Source organism: Clarias gariepinus, chromosome 20 (assembly GCF_024256425.1).
Source record: "Clarias gariepinus isolate MV-2021 ecotype Netherlands chromosome 20, CGAR_prim_01v2, whole genome shotgun sequence".
In the NCBI taxonomy this organism is placed as follows: Eukaryota; Metazoa; Chordata; class Actinopteri; order Siluriformes; family Clariidae; genus Clarias; species Clarias gariepinus.
Window position 1 is genome coordinate 12022375 of NC_071119.1, and position 18274 is coordinate 12040648.

General features: G+C 39.5%; 1 protein-coding gene across 1 annotated transcript in view; it reads left to right on the plus strand.

Moving 5' to 3' along the window:
* Positions 1-314: 314 nt before the first annotated feature.
* ptprdb (protein tyrosine phosphatase receptor type Db) overlaps positions 315-18274 on the plus strand; it is a 92742-nt gene continuing 74782 nt past the window's right edge. Inside the window, exons 1-4 of the mRNA XM_053479717.1 lie at positions 315-592; positions 3822-3846; positions 12087-12158; positions 14473-14504. The gene's annotated coding sequence lies outside the window, so the exon portion shown is untranslated. The remainder of the gene's footprint in view (positions 593-3821; positions 3847-12086; positions 12159-14472; positions 14505-18274) is intronic.

Genomic DNA, 18274 nt, shown 5'->3' on the forward strand with positions numbered 1-18274 from the left:
AACCATTAAAACGATGATAAATTTATTGTTTACTCTGAGGTAAATATATAACTTAAATACATCTTTAAACCTATTTAACTCAAAACTATTTAATATGTAGATTATTTATTGTGGAAATTAATATAAAAATGAATGGTTTTAGTGGGATTCATGAAGTCTCTTTCTTACTCGTGTGTGTGTGTGTGTGTGTGTGTGTGACTTATGGTTTTTGTTTTGCTAATTCCGCATCCTTCTCGTGTGTGCCTGCTCGTGCGTGCTGCTCGCGCGCATGTACGCGTGCGTGCGTGCGTGCGTGTACTGTATGTGTGTTGGTGCGCGCGCGTCTTGCCAGATCGCTCTCCTCCTCCTGAAGCGCTGCTCCGCTCGCTCGCGCGCGCCTCGGCACTCCTTTTCATCTTTTATTCTAATGTAATATTTTCTTATCTGGATATTAGGCTTACACATTGCCTCCGGTCAGTCAAACTAGTTTCGACTCCTGGTAGTTTTTTTTTTTTTTTTTTGCGTGGCACAGTTGTCTCCTGCTCGGGACGAAGAGAGACCAGGACTCCGCTTGGACATTCTCCTTCCCCAGACTTCTCAACGGGACATTAGGGTAAGTGCATCACAGCACTCCTGTTTCAGTACTTACTCACTATTGCAATGATTTCATAGCATCAGCTTTTCATTCACTTCATGCAAAACAGAGTTTAGTTCATGTATAATGCAAAAGCAGTTGTAGTGCGTGATAGATAGATAGATAGATAGTGAATAAATACGCATGTCCCACTTTTTTCTCCACTTTTAAGGGTTCTGCAATTCATCTCTGAGGCCTCATGTAGGATTTTGCAATAAATCTCACCCTCTTTAATAATTAGACACCTTAATGGCTCATTGCATAATTTCTCACTTATTAACACACCTCCACTTGGATTCCTTGCACTATTTATTCATTTATTTATTTGTTTGTTTGTTTGTGTATTTGTTTGTTTTTTATTTGTTCTAGGATTTGGCATTGCATTTGCACGACCTTATCCATCATTTTGACAAATCTAGATTGAACTTTGTTTTTTCCAAGGAGTTAGGAATGACATGACTGAACTTGGAGTGTGTGTGTGTGCGTGTGTGTTTGCATATGATGGAAAAGTGACAGCTGTACAACACCTGTATCCCTAGCAAATACACTCTTATGCACTCTTACACCAGTAAATATCCCTGTGCCATGACAGTGTCTCGAAGAAACAACCATATTATTGAGAAAAACTTTTTAAAATCAGTTTATATATATTTGCTTATATAACATTTTTGTGTATGAAAATGCACAAAAAAAGCAGGTGTAGTGTATGATGTATTAGATAGATAGATAGATAGATAGATAGATAGATAGATAGATAGAGAATGCACAGGCATCTCTCACTTCACTTCTTTTTTCACTTTTAACGTGTTCAGCAATTAATCATTGGGTCCTTGTGTAGGATTTTGCAATAAGTCTGACCCTTTTTAAGAAATAGATACCTTAATTGCATAATTCCTCACTTCTTAACACACCTCTACTTGCATCCCTTTATTTATTTATTATTTGTTCTAGGATTTGGCATTGCATTTACATTTGCATGACCTTATCCATCATTTCAACAAATCTAGATTGAACTTTGTTGTTTTCCAAGAGTTGGGAGTGACATGATTGAACTTGGAGTGTGTCTACCGTATGTGTGTGTGTGTGTGTGTGTGTGTGTGTGTGTGTGCGCGCACATTTTTTTTAATTTTGTACCTGTATTGTTAGCAAATGCACACTCATGCACTTTTTCACAAGTGTTACACCAGTACATACCCAGATGTCACGATGTTCTCCTAAAGAAAGACATATTTTTTTAAAATAAAAATCAATGCATTGTACATTTATTATACATAGTAGATTATACATCTAATAAATTCTAATATGATGTAATGAATAGCTTGTTTGTTCTATGTGAAAATATATCACTTTTTAACATGCGTCAGAGAGTCAATACTACATATAACAGTGTGTGATCAGTGTATAAACAATGCTACTCCTGCCTGTCAATATTATACTGTATTTAGTTTTTTAGTAAAGGATGATGTCATCCTGCTTGACTAATATGGTTTAACTGAAAATTGATTAATTGATTGATTTCCTGGACTTCTACTAGATTCAGAGAAACAGGATGGTCAGTTGTCCAAGCCAGGCGCTTCTGGATAACAAAGTAATTGATATTCGAGTCAGGATTCAAAATGGCCGACAAAACATGACATTCATTCCACAGTTCATTCCAAGGGCCCGGGATGTTAGATGGGCTTTCTTTTCCCTTTTAGGTTCCTTCGATTCATTGAACAACAACTAATGATGTAAAGAGAGGTCGTTTACAGCGCGTCCGTCCACTGGAAACTCGAACAGTGTAAAAAAGGAAAACGTGTAAAAGTTTGCTTGTACTATATTAGCGCCAATAACGCATAAGCATACACACACAGTATACTGTAGGATAATACTCTCGGAAACGTACAAAAATGAAAAATGAAGCAATGGGTTTTTTCCAATCGTTTTTCAAGGGTTTCCTTAAACACCTTGGCGATTTAAATAATGCACTCTTACGCAAACGTGAGCAGATCAGCTAGGCGTTTCCTTTCGTCTTTGGATAACGGATGAAATAAATAAATAAATAAATAAATAAATAGCTCGTAAACGACTCTGCGATTTAGGTCTGACTGTAGCCAACTGTATAATAAATCACATCCCCGAAACCAGAGACCTCAAACCTTAAAGCCCCTGCATTCAAGGGCTATCTCTCCTTCTTGCTCTGATAAAAAGAGAGAACGAGAGAGAGAGAGAGAGAGAGACAAAAGCAGAACACACACACACACACACACACACTCACACACACACTGCTAGGATGACTTAGACTCTCTCACCTTCATATTGACACCTCATCTGTTATCATTAGGCACAGAGTCAAACAACTTTCTCGAGCTGCGAGTGCGAGAGCGTGCGTGTGTGTGTGTGTGTGTGTGTGTGCGTGTGAAAGAGGGAAAAAGAGAGTGGAGGAAGATGGAATTCGTATCTGCACGTCTGAATCTTTCTGTGTGTGTGTGTGTGTGTGTGTGTGTAATGTATATCTTAGGGATCGCTGTCTGTATATGACTGATGGAGCTGGATAATACGAAGGCACACACAGAGATAGACAGGAGATTTAGGGCTTAGTGTATGGACTTGACTTGACCTTTGAACTGCCGGACAGAATCATGAACGCTCCTGCCACACAAAATAAAATAGCTTTAATTAGATTATTCTAGTTCGATATTATAATAATGATTAATCGGCTTATTCCACGTTATTATGCGGCTATGTGGATGTACAGTATATTAGTAACACTTTATATTTCTATGCACAATCTCATGTAATAATATGTGCAGTATATGAGTAGATGTACCAGCGGATATTTTGTTAAATAAGTACCCTGGGATAGGCTCCAGGGCCCCTTGTATAGGATAAAGCGGTATAGATGATGAGTGAGCGAGTGAAACATTATGTATGGTGCATGCTGCTTAAGGAAAATAATCAACGACATATTGAGGTGTCTCAAACATAACCAGTTTAAGGTTCGACTTTTCTTCCCGAACCGGGAAGTAAACAGCGCAGGAAGCATCATTGTATTATTTTCATTAGGGACGTCCGCCACACCGACATGAAAGAGCGAGGACATGAAGTATAAACCTTGCATCTGGACCCATCACAATCAGCAATTAATATAAAGTGTCGTAATTGTATAATCATGCGATCATGTGATAACCCCCCCCCCCTCTCTCTCTTTCTCTGTCTCTCTTTTCAGATCGCCTCTGTGGGAGAACGTTGAGGTGAGTGAGCGAGCGAGCGAGAGAGAGAGAGAGAGAGAGAGAGATGGTATTTTTACTGTGTGAGTGGAGAACGTTAACGAGGAGCAGGGTGTGAAACAGGAAGGTGATAAATAATGTAAAATAAGTAATGCTTGACACACACCAAGGTGATAATTTGATGTTTGTTCCAGATCTGTAAAGACGAACAGTCGAGATTTCAGACGTGAGAGCTTTGCTTTTAGACAAACCTAACTGTATATATACTCTATAACATACCTACGACTATGTATATTCTTGTTCTTATATAGTCCAGGTAACAAGTGTTTGTCTCTGGAACAAACAGCAAACATAATATATATATACTGTACAGTATGGTCAGGACTGGTTAGGACTATATAGATTCTTGTGTGTTGCTTGTTTTTTCCTTCTCATGCTTGCTTTCGGTCCAGTGCGGTCATCTCAAGGTCTCCGCGTGGACATTTTTAATATGTCTCTTAGTTTAATGTCCATTGAGATCAATAAAACACCGCATTCGAGTACAGCTTAGTCTCAGTCTTGCTCACACATACACACACACACACGCACACACGCATACATACAAACACACAATTGTTTTGTGTCCTTTTGTCTCTTTTTCTTTCTTCTGTATAACGTTCACATTCGCCTCATGCGTGACAAACCTTGTATACAGCCTTGTATAACCATGATTACAAAAAAAAAAAAACCCTGAACTTCACGCACTTCACAGCCCATCTGTACCGAGCTATCCTGTATTACTTACTGGTTACGGTGGGCCTGGAGACTTAGGGGACAAGTGGGGTACAACCTGGACATGATGGCAATCCATTGCAGGACACACACACATCCACACACTGCAACGAAGCAAGATCCCGATGGGAATTCTATTTTTATTTGCAAAATGTTCATTACACACCATCCGTGGGTAGAGTGCAGAATTTTTTGGGTGTGTCAAGCTATTCTACGAGGCATGTTCAAGTCAAAGCGGGATTTGTGAAGAATGAATGAAAGCGTAAAACTGATGGACATTTAAAGAAGACTTTATGGTGGTGGAACGTTTGAAAAAGTCTGAACATCTTCTGTATGAATGACAATCCTGGGCAAAGCTGCTCGAAGCCCACTGCAGTCGTTCACGTCAGCATTCAGCGATGGAACGCTTGATCCTTGCGACGCACACAACCATTCACAAACACCACTTGCACATCACAGGAACTCGCTGGATGTTAAACCCCCATACAGTCCTGTGATCTCTCTAACACATTTCCACACGCTTGGGCTATTAAAGGAGCTCCTGGGAGGCCAGCGTTCAAGACATTGATCAGGCAGTCAATCAGGCAATCCTGCATACTGAGAAAACTTTCTAGCTTGATGGTATCCAAGCACTGGGGAAAGTGCATTAGTGTAGCAAGGGATTATATTAAAGAAATAAAAGGAGTTTTTACTCTTATAATTGTCCGATTATCGTGCGCAATCAAAAGTCCCGGTTTGACTTGAACAAGCATTGTATATTCTTTATACTCTTAGCTTGGACATACTGTGCATTAACACATACTGCACGAGAAACCCAGAATGCACTTAAGTCTGAATCTCCAATTTGTGCTGACTTGCTTTACACACACACACACACACACACACACACACGCACACACGCACACACAAACAAACATAATTTTCTTTTATTGGATGTAAAACACACATACTGTATTTCTGGTCTTCCCAAAAATCCTTAGCAAACAACATTTAAGTATTTATGTCGAGTGTTTCGCTTTCTTTTTTTTTTTATCCCTTTAAGATGCTCATAATGGTTATACCATGCCTTGAGAACCCATTTCGCCAAAGCGTACACAACATGCAGGAACATTTTACTAATATAGAAACATAATATTCAGGCTATGTGTGTAAGTTTACACTGAAATACGTGAGATATTGCTTTTGTGATGTGTTTAGTGATTCAGGAGCTTATTTGTTGCTTAAGGATGTACAACATCAGTCAAAAAGTTTGGACACAATTATGGATTTATGGAGCAAAAACTGTGAAACTGCAAAACAACACACATGGCATTAGGTAATTAAGTAACAACGCCAACAGTCAGTAGACAGAAATCACCAATTAACCTCAGAAATCACCAATTAACAACCAGCACCTCAGATTATAAAGGTTTAAAGGAGGTTATTGCGTATTTTGGACGCATTCAGATTTGTTTTATATTGTAAAAAGAAATAAAAATCAGGAAAAAACGTATAATTAGAAGGTGTGTCCGAACTTTTGACTGTATTATATCAGAGATTTTTTGTGCTACGTTGATGTCACAGTAGTGCACTGACAGTACGATGGCGCTCAGTAGGAGTGTTAGTGAGCTCAAACATAAAGGAAGTAAAAAAAACACCCAGGTTTCTCAGTGAGCTCCCAGAAACTAAAGTAAAGAGATTTATTCTCACTCAGGTCTGATGTCACATTAACGACAAAGTGGAGCAAACACTGGAATCAAAGCTTCAGATTGCAATGCAGCAATACTTTTGATTGCTGGTGTTGACGGTCTTAGCACGAATGATGAAGATCTGTTGGAGCAGAGTGTACCGATGACAAGGTGCGAGAGCTGGACAGAATGAAAGATTAAATTCCCTTAGTGTCTTCGAGCTGAAACGAGTAATCAACCGGCGTTGTGGGTAAAGAAGCTATTCGAAGTGAAAACAGACCAACATGATGATGAAAGAAGTATGAAACTACATTAAAGAGGAAAAACTTCCAAAGATTAATATGCAATAAGATTAACGGGCAGGGTGGACTTTTCCTTTCCTTTCCTTTCCTTTCCTTTCCTTTCCTTAAGCAATATTATAATTGCAGCACTTGTTTCTAAATTAGATTCAGTATCAGTCTTCGGATCTCATAGCGCATAGATTCTTATGTACAAATATCGCGGCAGACTTTAGACACAACACTGACTGTACGTTTCATTACTTTTCACTTTTTTTCCTCGCATAGAAAAAAAAAATTATATAGGGTTTTTGTAAAAAACACACAATCACGAGTGTGGGAAATGGAATGCAGAGTAAGGTGTGGATTTAGAATATGGCTACAGCTATGCATACATAATACATACTGCATGTCAGGATGGTGACATGATTGCACTGCAAGAGTCTGACTGAAGTAACACACTCAAAGTCCTTACCTCCTGTGACTACAACAAATCTAATAGATAATAATATATTTATTCTTTTTGACCCTCTTAACCTACTGTAGTTATATCAGCCGTCCCTGGTTACAGTCATGGCCAAAAGAATTAAGGCAACATATGCCATGTATTATAGTTCTCCCAGTGCAGAACACAGGTGATTCCACTAATTAGTTCTCACCTATGTGGCCGAAGATTCGGTGATAATTAACTGAAAATGTGACAATGGTATTTAGCTTCTGGAGCCATAGGCTGAATCATCTCCAGACCTAAAACCAATAGCAAACTGCTGAACAATGGTAAAGAAGGCAGTAGCACTTCTGTTTATGATCTTCAGGGAGCAATCAAGCAGCATGGATTGAGCGAGTGAGACCAGAGGAATGCAGACGTCTTTTTGACTCTATGTCTAGCCAGATCCAGCAGGATTTAATGAATAAAAGACTTCTAATTACTGTAAATATATAAATATTATGTATAGGTAGTCCCTGACTTACGAACATTCGAGTTACAAATTTGCACAGATACAAACGGACTGCAGTCCTACGAACATTCGTAGATGCGAATAAATCACGGAAGGCTCTGAGTATTGTACAAAAAATAAACACTGAACTGAAGTTTCAATGAATCAGTCCAGGAGCACGATGATAGGGAATGTCTGTCCTGTACAGCTATTCTGATGGTGAATAATCCTAATTTTAAAAAATACTCAACAAAACAGAGTTCACAGTCCAATACAGTGGAGAACAGCTTTAAGACAAAATTATGGCAGTGTGCAGAAAGGGGACAGATTTAGGCCAGTGGATTGGTATGATGTACATTGTATATTCCTGTCAAAGGGGTGTAAGACTCACTTTGTCGGACTTAGGAACAAATGCAACTTACGAACACGTAGTCTGGGACTACAAGTATAGCAATTCTATTGGATAAAATTACAAACAAATTTACCTTGTCATCTTGTCATTATTTTAAAAACATTGAATTTCACTTTTGTCCCAATACTTTTGGTATTTATCACAGATTTATGTAAATTCTCTGGGTTATTGGCTCACTAACATGTGAACATGTAGACCTTGAAAGACTAACACTTACCATCTTGGGGTACATGAACGGCATTGATTACAGCATTGGTTCTCACCTGCTCCTCGAGCGCCACCTGCCTTGCACATTTTAGTGTCTCCCCTGTTCCGTTACACCAACTTCAGGGTGTTAATCAGCTGATTAGTTTAATCACGTGTGCTGGGAGCTGGGCAGGGCAGGTGATCCTTCAGGACCAGAGTCGAGAACCACAAGATTAGAGTCAAGACTCCCGAGTAACATAACCTTTGGAGTAACTGTTTTCCCTGCCTGCATTCTAATCACAGACTTTAGAACATTGTCTTCTCAATCACTTTTATTAGCTGTGCTTTTTGGTAAAAGCGAAATGTTGGGCAAATTTACAAGGCTGAGGGAGATATAGGTTTTCTTTAAGTGGGGTGTTGATTAAAGGCATTACATTGTGACTTTAGTGCCAGGAGTGGAGAGCAATAAAAATGCTTTATATGCTGGTAAATGTATAGGCCCTACATCAGTGTTGGTGAACTCAAGCACTAGCAACCCTGACATACACTCCCTGTGGTGCACAGAAATGGCTCGGTTTTGTTTGCCCAATAGCTTTGCCTTTGGCTCTATGTCTGCATCCAATTATTTCTTGGAATGCATGCATACAGAATCTGCCTCTGGTATGATATATGATTCAAAGGACTAAAGGAACTGATTTAGTCAGGCATATAAAGGAAAATCGACCACAATTAAGTTTATAACAAATGTGTGAGCTTCAGTTTTGCAAAATATTTAAGCTTATTTTACTCACAACTTGGGTTAATTTTGCTTTGGCTGATTGCTTCCCACATTACCCACAACGCTGTAAGACGGTCACTGATAGTTACACCAGTGGGACACTCCTAAACTGTAGACACAAACAGGCCCATATTGCCATCCAATCTGTCTTGCTCATCGTCTCTTACTGTAGGTCTCTGAGCAACTTACTGTAGCACAACTGCATTCTGGAGCTCTGAGTCCAATATTTGTTGTCTGCACTGCTTAAACTTCTCATTTATATAAATTTAAACATAGTGGAGAGTAAGAAAATAAGCTCTTGCTAACACTGGACACTTTTGGAACCTGGTACTTTTGGTACTTTTGTCCTACTGTATGATCCAGGACATTGAGCAGCTTACAACGCATCCCAGTTATACTGTATGCGTATAGAAATATTCTTTGTGTTACAGTATTGCACATATATTATGATACCATTCTGAACTTCCATTCACAACAACATAGTGCACACCATGTGGCCACTTGTAGCATTTGAAACGAGGCGCTGCTTGTCAATAGGAAAGACAGGAAACCACTGAGGGCTCCACACCAGTAGGGGGCCCTAATGGCTGACAAGCATTTCTTATTTACCGGGTTAAATATAGTGTTAAATTCGTACTATGTTGACAAAAGGGGAGGAGAATAAACAGTGGTGGTGTTAGGCAGTCCTGTACATCTTGTTATATTACCTCTGCATACGAATTTAATATGTTCCGGAGTTCTTAGTGAGAAATTTCATATAGCAAAACACATTTTCCATTAGGAAATAATGTAAATGCACATAATCCGTTCCAGCCACCCCAAAACTTTACCATTACCATTTTCCAACACTATAATACTAATATTTCTGCATATAAAAACAATCAAAACATTTAGAAAAGACATGTAAATGAAAAACTAAACTGAAAGTCGCTCCTTTTTCTTCTTGCTACCATCCTTGCTAACATTCTTGGTACCCATAGCAAAATTTTGTCGCTCAGAATGAACTTTTTCTTGTCTCCTGAGACTGAATTGAGCTGTCTCATTACAAACTTGACTTTGTTTTTTCTATTTCCCCTAAACCCCACTTAGGAGAAACAAGGAGACATAACTGAGACACAAAGCGAGACATACTTTTGAGAAACATTTGAGAAATCTGAGATGTACATGAGAAACAGAACTGCATTTGAAGGAGAAGCATATATAAGAACATAAGGAGATTAAAGTCAGATATAAATGAAACACAAATGAGAAATATTATAGTTTTATTTAACATATAAATAATCCTAAATTAACAGCATACAGTGTAATAAATGTACAATTCACACAATATAACAGACACCAGCAAAATCTGGCAACTCAAAACACTAAATGATACAAAATGTCAAAGAGAATTAAGAGACATTACAAATTAATAGTCACACTGCTCAACTCAATGATGATTTATACAGGAGTTACACAAAGTCCACAGCATTGTGATAATCCATTAGTGAAAAGAATCAGACAAAAAGGAGATGAAAACTTTAGGCCTTGTTCACACGGGCGTTAAGTTTTTGGATAAACGAACGTGCTCTGAACATCCTAGACGTTTATGTTGCGTTTTGTAGTGGCGCTTGATTGACTTCTACACCGGCGTTTGTTTGTCTCTGTCTAACGTCAACCTGCAGCCCAAATTGTAGTTTGTGTGTTAACCTGTGGGGGCAGTGTGTCGGGAACTGGATATGAAAGCCCGCCGATACTGGGTTCACTCTCTGACTGCACAACGTCGGATTAAAGGAAGGTTTTTTTGTGGTTTATGAAGAAATGTGATATGTTTTTCAACAATTTATTTTATTTTATTTTGCCTTTTTCCGCATTTCCTTATGTATATCATGTAGGATTATGGGATGTATCCGGTCCTCCGAAGCGTAAAATGAACGTGAAGAAAACGCACTAGAAACCGTTTCCTTGCGTTCGAAAAAGCTGCATGCAACGTTTTTTTGATAACGTATAAACGCGCAGCCGGATAAACGCACGTCACCAAAGCCCGTGTGAACACTCCCATTGACTCCTACGTGTAGAAAACACTCTGCGCTTGATCCGCGCTCAACGGACGCTACAAATGCAAGAAAAACGCTCTAATTTGACGCCCGTGTGAACAAGGCCTAAAAGGCAAAATTGGTTGCTTGCTGGGCTACAGGGCTACAGGAACGGGCCAAAGCCAGGAAAAGTTCTCTCACACCGGCTACATCAGTTGTCTCTTGTGGTGGATGTCCAACAAGTTTGTCCAAAGTCTGCAACTCCTGGAGTTGCTTAGTATCTAATGGAACAAATATATATATTAAAACCTAAACACCATTCAGGTACTCCATTCCCAACTGTCTGAAGGTTGAGAGGTGGGCTTGGTTGAATTGTAAATAGCAAAAAAAAAAAAAAAAGGGTAATCTAGTGCGGGTTAGAGAGGAATTTGTGATTTGTTGTTCCGCGTGTTAGAAGCTAGTCAGCTTTGTAGCTTGCATTAACTGTAAAACACAACATGGACAGTTTAGAGGCAATTCATAACGACTTAAAAGCAATTAAGAAGGAGACAAAATTTGAGATTTGTTCATTTCAGTGTGATTTCTTTAGACCATGTTTAGCTAAATCACCAAATGACTAGCTAAGAGGCTAATGTTCTACGTAGATAGCTTGTTAACATGCTAGTGTGCCACATACAGTGGTGAGCAGATTAGAAAGTAAGGGAGGTTACGTCAGCATAGAATTAAAACTGAAGGCGTTGACATTACTTACTTATGACATGTAATCTAAAAAAGGATTTTGTATCAAATCACAAAGGCTTTTCTGGTCAGGAAGCTTCTGAGGTAAAGGAATCAGTCGAGTCAGTCTCTCTCAGGCCGTGAGTGCTTAACAAACTTTGTTAGCGGCATATCGATGTAGAAGAATGAAACGCCCGCTAAGATGGTGACAGGGATTCCTTAGAGGAAATGATTCATTGACATTCTTTCACTCGTAACTCACTGAAAACATTTTAAATGAATATTTAAAAAACAAAGTTCAGAAGTGAAAAGGTATGAATCACACAGAGTTTATTTCACACCATACTGATGCATTTTGATTAGCATTTGTTCACTTTAAATTACCTAGTTGAGGTTCTCATGGATTGATGGTGTAATTAGAAAGTGATTCAGTGTGTTAGAGGGTGAGTGTATGTGTGTGTGTGTGTGTGTGTGTGTGCTTAAGATGCTATTAATCTTTCAGGAGAATCCAGTGGAGTCTGTCTTTCATTCGCCCGGCATGAGGCAGCATGTGTTTACTCTCAATTTAGCACAGGTAAGCAGAGAAGTCACTCATATTTATTCTGCTTTCAGGGTTTTTTTTTTTTTATCTTCTTTTCCTCCCCACATGTCCACACACACAAGGCCGCAAACTTTTACTTATTTTTGGGGGCAAACTTTGTTTCTCGAAGACAAGTTTTTCTATTCTGAGCATGTGAAAGATCGCCATGGTATCTTCAAGGGTGTGTATGCTTGTGTGTGCACGCTCATAAAGATTTCTCTGAGAGTTTTTAGAGCATACTCTGATACATTATTGAAAGCTACTCAGAGATGCATCCTACTCTTTCTGGCAGTCAGGCTACGTAGCATGCTAAAAATACGCATTTACCTCATCTGTTTCAGTCCACCTCTATAAATCGCAGCTTTTCTTTCTCTAATGCATGTCCCTTTTGTAAAAAGACAACCATTAAACACTTCTGACTTAGCCCCGTTATTGTGTTAATTATTTACACACGCACACAAAAAGAAACAACTATGAGAAAACAATTTACTAAACTGTAAGCATGCCTGCGGGACAAGAGGAACTGAATTAATGTCCTGTAACTTATTCATGGATCACTTTTATACAACTACTGTACAACACCTAAAATATAAAAATGCAGCAGACTAGAATCACCTGCAGTAAGAATCACCATGATTCCTTTTTACAGTATGCATGTACATATTCAAACCAAGGTGGGCATTGGAGGCTCAGTGGTAGGTTTACTGCCTACCATGCGGAAGGTCTGGGTTCAATTTCCACCCAATGCCCAAAACCCCAGCCACTGGATGCAATGCCGGTCCCATGCCTGGATGAGATGGGAGGGTTGCATTAGAAAGGGCATCCGGTGTAAAACCTGTGCCGAAGTTGTTGTGCGGATCGCTGTGGGGGTCTCTGGTCAGGAGCACCTGAAAGACCAGCAACAACAACCAAGTACTTCCAACATGAAATGACATATAACATCGCATTTGTCATTCGTCGCTGTCTTTGAAGTATCTGTGGCAGACATGAATGCACATCTACTGCTTGTTAACTACAAAAGTCGTAGAAGCATGTAAAATTCACCTGTGTTTTAGAAATGGGCTTCAACCAAAGGATTACAGACTTGAGCATGCTTGAGACACAAGGCTTTATAGAATGCCGCCACAGGGCACAGAGGACTTGTCCTGCTGCTTTGTGATCAAAACATATCAAACAAGTGAAAATAACGAAAGGCGTCCTTTAACCAGTTCTGAGACAACGTCTTGACAATTATTTATCGTATCGGCCAGACGGCTCACAAGATCCATCAGCCACCTACTGGTTTCACTGTTCACTGGTTTACTGTTCCCCTTTCAGCCTTTACTGTAAAGTACCCCCGTACTGCACAGAATTCAAAAGCTAAACTAAAGAGTCATATTTTATGGCCCTTAGATGTGCTTTGTGGCTTTGCATGATCCTGGATAGAGGGTGTGTAACGGATGGCTTTTGACAGTACAACCTTTCAGAAAAAGGCAAGATTTCTTCATCCATCACATTTCCCAAGAGCATGACATAGGATCCCCAGTACGTTCACATGAGTCCCTTAAGGCACCATCCTGAGTACGGCTTAACCTATGACACGAAGAGCCCCATGTCCTTATATGATCTTGAGTGGAAGTTATTTAACAACTTAAATGGGTCCTATTCTCATTTTACATTTGGGTGTAGTTGAACAAATACCAAGTCCCTGTTTATTGAGGTGTACAGTATGGGACAGCCATTGCCGTTTCTCACAGTGCCTCTCAGGGGCCTTATAATCTTGCTACCTCTTTTTGAAAGGTGGAAGGCAGCTCCATCCACCACAATCCCCAAGAGCTATTGCCCTTACTTCCCTTACTCCATTTGCTGGAATCCCTTAAGGCGCCAATCTTAGTAAGGCTAAACCTGTGTTTCCTGTGCAATGTCATATTTACACATTTTGCCACCGCTCAACTGACCTTGTAGTCTGCTCGTTGGTTCCTCATGGCCTTCTGGCATGCAATATACAAGTGATTCTTGCTTTAGTGGAGGGGTGAAATATAACTATGGATACGTCAAAAAGCTAGGGTTCGTTGTCATTTAGACCCAGTGATGACCCATCAATAACTCGGTGCCAACATGTTTCATGTGAATAGCCATGAGGTACTGTATATCCCGAGGTACTGAATGCACTGATGCTCTCTATTGATCATAAATGGTTTAACACATAGCCAGATGTCATTTTTTCCCCATTAACATTACTCACTGCTTAAAAAAAAAAAAAAAAAACATAATAAAAATAATAAAAAAAACACCCACTAATAGCACTTTCTCTTTGGTTTCTCCTCAGATCCTGTAATTCAGTGAAACAGCATGACAAAGGTAAGAGATGAAGAGCACCACCATGCATTTGCTTTTTATGTTTTGTTTGCTTTTTTTTTTAATAAATGCAAATAGAAAATGTGAAGTTTAAATATAATTAAATATTTATATAATGTTATAATAATAATTATACAGTAGATTCTGTGATATATCGGGTCAGTGATTCTTTTGTGTAGCGATTCATGTCGCGCCACACAAAAATATATATATGTGCTAGTATACTTGTACAGTATGTTTATTTTTATTACTAGAAAGTCAGACATTTCATGAAATGTCCCCATGTTAAACAGTCTCTTTAATCGTCTTCTCAATCATCTTAAACACTCCTTAATCATCGTTAACATTTTACTTTAACGATATAGGGGTGTTTCAGGTTGAGTAATTGCACGGCGTGCCCATAATGCACCGGGAGAATGTGCAAAGTGGCCAAGACGCCACAATAATCTGGCCGCTTTGATTATTGCAAAAGGTCATCCAGATAATTTTCAGAAACTCACACTAGATTAACACTGAACGCGGTTTGTCAGGAATTTCTACTCCTACTCAGCCTAGCAGCTACCAACAAGCACACAACACCTACAAGGCAGTCTGTTATGACAGGGACAAGAACTGACAGTGCTGTGAAAAAGTATTTGTCCCCTTCCTGATTTCTTTTGCATATTTGTCACACTTCAGCGAATGAGATCATCAAACAAATTTAAAAATTATGCAAAGATAACCCGTGTTTTTAAATCATGCTACCCAAACCTACCTGGCCCTATGTGAAAAAGTAATTGCCCAGCTTGTTAAATCGTGAATAAATAGTAATTTTTGGAAGGTTAAGTTAAATTTCATTTTACACACCCAGGCCTGATTACTGCCAGACCAGTTGAATCAAGAAATCACTTGAATAGAACCTCTCTGATAAAAGATCTAAAAGAGCAACATGATCTAAAGAAATTCAAGAAGAGTTGAGAAACAAAGTAATTGACATGCATCGGTCTGGGAAAGGTTACCAAGCTATTTCTAAGACTTTGGGACTCCAGCGAGCCACAGTGAGAGACCGCTTTCATGAAGGACTGTCATGGAGGTACAGTATATTCTCACTCTGTTGCACCTGCTTATGAGCGATTATCATAAAATCATGAGCAGATTTTAGTCATATGGCTTTAGATGATGCTTGTCATGTTGCTTTTCCTAGACGTTTCCCATTCCGGTGCTGAGTACAGAGACATAAACACGGCTGCCAATGCTTTGTCTATCTTGCTGCCAGCAGCCCCTTTAATCAACATCTGTAATTGAATAGATTACCGCTTGATTTACCAGAATCGTGGGTAACTATTGGACAGCTCGGTTTATATGCATTGCTGCCAGCGGATGATGCAATGCATGGTGCAAGTGGACCTCTTCACCTGTCTCACGCCAACATATTGTCAAGTCGAACCACTATTTGTGGTTTCTCCTGGGACATCTTGACAGCCGGGCACAGGATCCTACTTTTTTTTATGCTCTTTTTCTCTTTTCTCTGCCTGATTCTTTATGGTCTGTGCAGGATTTAGCTTTAACTAGGACACCGAGAACCTTTTTGAGTAAGCTGAGTGAGGCTGGCAAAACAAGATCTTGGTTGAGTTGAACAACTTGGCAACTTCCATATTGAGCAGATTTGCTGTCTTGGATAGACAGAACGATTTCGCACCATCCGCCAGGTCTCCTGTGAGTGCGAGAAAGTCTGGACTGGATTGAGTTACTAACTATGCAACCCTGTATGCCTTGAACTCTTTTACAATTGGTGCTTTGACCTGCAAGGCTTTTTTAAACAGCATTGAGATATACAGTATGTAGGAACCATTGTGAGAGGAATCTCTTGTACCGTATGTGTCTTTAAAAACCTTTCTGCTGCAGTGATAAGCTTGCACACATGCATTGCCGGCTGGGAGATGAATATATATTTGTTGTCTAATATTATGCTAACGTTAACCTTCAGTGAGCCTGCTGAATAGTTCTTGCTGTGCCTGGCACGTACCTTGTGGTGCAATTTGAAGTGGATGGCAGGCAGCTGATCTTCAAACCAGATGTTCATTTGCTTTTTGGGCCTTGGCAGAGGTTCGAACACTACACAGGGAAGAATTGCATAGTTTAGCATATAGATGGGCCGATGTGCCACTCATGTTCTTCATGGCCCTTATTTAGAAGTTAATAACCCCAGGAAAGCTGTGCTGCTGCTATGTACTGTACCTACGTGAAATGTCACCTTGAGCTTTCTTTAGATTTTCCAAGGGTATAACACTGACGCTCAAAGTGGTGTGTAGCTAACGGTCATTTCCGCGAACATGCAGTCCTGACATTTTAGTTTTATTTAGTTAGATCTCCATCCAGCAGTCAGGAAGCAGCTTGTGCTTTTTGTAGATAGATGATGTTAGATAGAGGTGCATAATGGAATATAATTACTGCATTTCAACGAGCTCTAACAAAACTCTTCTGTCACACTTTAGCATGTTGGTTGCGCCCAAAATAATACACACCCCGAGCCGAACACCAGCGCAACGATCTTGCGTCACCAATGGCAGGTTTCTAAAAATGGATTTCTCCATAGCACATGGTGGAAACGCACAGACGTAGCCTTGTTGATGAAATGATTTTGTGTATCTTAATGTGTTTGCTTGACGGAGTAATTAAATGGTAATAGATGCTGTGGGTTGCTGGGGGCCTTGTTTTTTTTTTTTACCTCTGTAGAGTCTGAACATGACTGTGTGTCAGTGTGTGTGTGTGTTGAATGGCGAGGCATATGGCTGGAGGTTTTCTCTCTCTCTTGTGCACATCAAATTACCAGAGAGAGAGAAACAAAGAGAGAGAGAGAGAGGAAGGATGTGAATCAATTCACATCTTGATGACTGAGACTGATAAATGGATTGAGCATTTAACAACACTTTAACCCTATAACACTGAGACACTATATTTCTGTCTAAATGTATTAGATGTTTTTTTTTTTCTCCATAAACCAAACAAAAATTGATTTAGAGTAAGATATCAGATGTTCAGACTCAAAGGTCATTTCATATGTGGATTCTCCGAGTAACCACTTTACCTTCCTGGATACTGGCTGGACTATATCGTTTTTACATTTTCACTCTGTTTGTCATGTCATTGTGTGGAATACGGGTATGAAAAAAAAGGAGACTGGCCAAACTGGCATCTTTCTTCCAAGAAATTGACCAAAAATATATGGTATGGATATACAAATTCTACTACTGTACTGTATGTGTAATATTGGCTTATTAATCCATGTATCCATTTAGGAACCTTACTATATTTATTCCCATTTTGTGCAATCGCGGTATAACCTCCGGGCAAAACTCACACTCACACACACGACGACTGTGGGAGGAAACCCACTGAGCACGGGGAGAACATGCTAACCCCATGCACGCAGACCTGACGTGAGAATCGAACCCATGACCTGGAGGTGCAAGGCGACAGAGCTAACCACTAAAAGTCACAGTGCCGCCAGACTTTATATTAATACATTTCTGCAAATGGCATGAAAAGCAATATTTTCAGCTTGCGGTAAAATAAAAAAGAAGCGTAGTGTGGACATTACACATTACAGCCACTCAGCAGTGAAATGCAGTGAAGCATCTACAAGAAGTGCAAATAGTCGTGTATACGCAGAACTATGCAATACTAATGCTGTAGAGCGAGAATGCCTTGCTATAAAAACGTTTAGTGCAGTTTTATAAGGAGATTAGCTCCTAAGTTTGACTCAGCATCCTGCAGAACTACACACAGTTCTT